Source organism: Nothoprocta perdicaria, unplaced genomic scaffold, assembly GCF_003342845.1.
Source record: "Nothoprocta perdicaria isolate Ctin4 unplaced genomic scaffold, notPer1 scaffold_28, whole genome shotgun sequence".
Classification (NCBI taxonomy): Eukaryota; Metazoa; Chordata; class Aves; order Tinamiformes; family Tinamidae; genus Nothoprocta; species Nothoprocta perdicaria.
Window position 1 is genome coordinate 5,269,458 of NW_020455510.1, and position 2,428 is coordinate 5,271,885.

Consider the following 2,428-nt stretch of genomic DNA (forward strand, 5'->3'; position numbering starts at 1 on the left):
GGCCGCGCGGGTCGCGCCCCAGCCCTGCGCGGGGGCGGAGGGGAGCGCGAGGCCTCCGCGCCGCGACGGCGGCACCGCGGGCAGCGGCACCGGCAGCACCGCGTTCAGCACCGCGGGCAGCGGCGTCTTCAGCACCGCGTTCAGCACCGCGTTCAGCACCGCGTTCAGCACCGCGGACAGCGGCGTCTTCAGCACCGCGTTCAGCACCACGGACAGCGGCGCGGTCAGCACCGCGGACAGCGGCGTCTTCAGCACCGCGTTCAGCACCACGGACAGCGGCGCGTTCAGCACCGCGGACAGCGCCCGGGTCGGGGGCCCCGTGACCCCCCGGGGTTGCCCCTCGCCACCCATTGAATCCCATGGGATTTTGCCGCACGCTGGGGCCTGTGGCCACTGCAGAATCCCATCACACGCTGCTCCTCTGCACTGCCTTCAGCTGGTCACACTCATGGGCCGACACGGCCTTAACTGCAGAGAGCTCTTTCTATAGGCACTTTGCACCTGTTCTCAAGGTACACTTGTCTCCATATCCATATTTACTCGCCTGGGCTCTTCCATGCGACATTAGGCATCCATTAGCAACCGCTTGCTCATTAGCCATTGATATTCTCCTTCCTTTTGTGTGCCGTGCTTTAATGCCCTGGAAGAGCCAGCATTTAGGGTTGCTTTGTGGTATTTATATCCCTGGAATGAGCCAGGGACATTCTGTCAACAGGATTATTTCTTCTTTCCGGCATCTCGTAGTAATCTGTTGACCTTAATCACTTGGCGGTGCATTGTAGATGCAAAACATCATATTTCTTTCTAAGTCTGTCTAAATGTCGTATTTCTCACAGGCTTTCTGCTAACCCTAAATTTTCAGTGAAGTAGGTTTGTTAATTGCAGAAGGGTTGAATGCGACTTGTGGCCTCAACAAAACTGCCTGAAATCATTAAGGTCTTGTTTGCTTAATTTGTGACCAAATGTAAGGATCACGTTATAAAAATAACATGGTTAAGGTAAAAACAACCCATTCCCCAATGAAAGTGTGTGCTGTTCCTGCAATACGCCGACAGCAATGGCTCTTTGCAATCATATACATATTTTTTTCTGAGGTTGCCCTCTGGTGGAGGGTTAATGAAGTTTTACAGCAACAAAACACTTCTGCACAAGAAAGCCCAAATATCTTAACACCAAAATTCCCATAATGACACTCTTCTCTGCGTAGAATTTCAATATTTAATTTCCAAAAATGTACAAAACCCGTAAAGTATCACAGTGGCAACTAAATGAAAACTATGTATAATTGGAGTTAATTAGCACCGTAATACACTGTTGCTAACTACATCCCATAACTACAGAATGTGATTTTCAGCATAGGGTTCCTTATAGCATCTTTAATGCCACTGCACCACTGAAAAAGGCTTTCCCCAGTACCCACAAGCTTATGCAGTTATATAACCAAATCCTCCCCGTGTTTCATGGCTCTGTCATGCCAATGCAGATGCTCAAAAGAAACTTGAATTAATAGATTTTTTTTTCTCTTTCTGAAGGTCAGAAGGAATAGGAAATGATTTAGTAAGGAAGAAATGGGATTATATTTGGAATAAAAAATCCAATCGGAAGAGAATCGCGCACTTTGTCTGAACTGGCTGTTGAGGTTGTAAAGTCTGTGGGGCGGCAAATCTTAGTGTTTATTCACACATTATCTACAACAAGGAGCCCTATTTTTGTAGGAAAAAAGTGTTATTGCTGCTGCTTCCCCTACTAAGTAGAAGCAATAAATATTACTGAAATTCTAACATTTAATAAGTAAATGATGACCAATCTGGGAGAGATAAATAATTTATCCTGTCGCATAAGAATGGATTTAAGGGCCAGATGAGACTTTCCTGGACAATAGGCTCTTGCTGGAGGAAAAGGGGTTAGCTCTTAATTATATAAAATATGAAAAATGGCAAATATCTCTAAGGTAGTAAAATGCTTTAGTAATTAGACTGCTGCTGTAGCTATTTAAAATAGATTTTTTATATCTATTGCCTACAATAGTCAGAATTTCCAGCATCTCTTCTTGGTCTAACCCAACTGCCTAGATTTCAATTCAGAAATTAGTAAGTGTGGCAAAAAAGCTAGTGCCTTTACTGTCATAAAAATATGCAGACTTGCCAGCTTTTAAAACAACTTTGTATACTAGTTCTTCAGTGTGGTCTTAATTAAGTCATTTCTGGAAAAAAACCCACAATGATGTGTTATCAATATTATAGTTTCAAAAACATTGCAAAATGCTCAAAGAAATTCACCCAGAAGTCACCCGGTAAAAAACACAGCTCTGAGAAAATTCTAGCAATTTCTGTGGGATCATTGTACAATCTTTCTTTCTTTCTTTCTTTCTTTCTTTCTTTCTTTCTTTCTTTCTTTCTTTCTTTCTTTCTTTCTTTCTTTCTTTCTT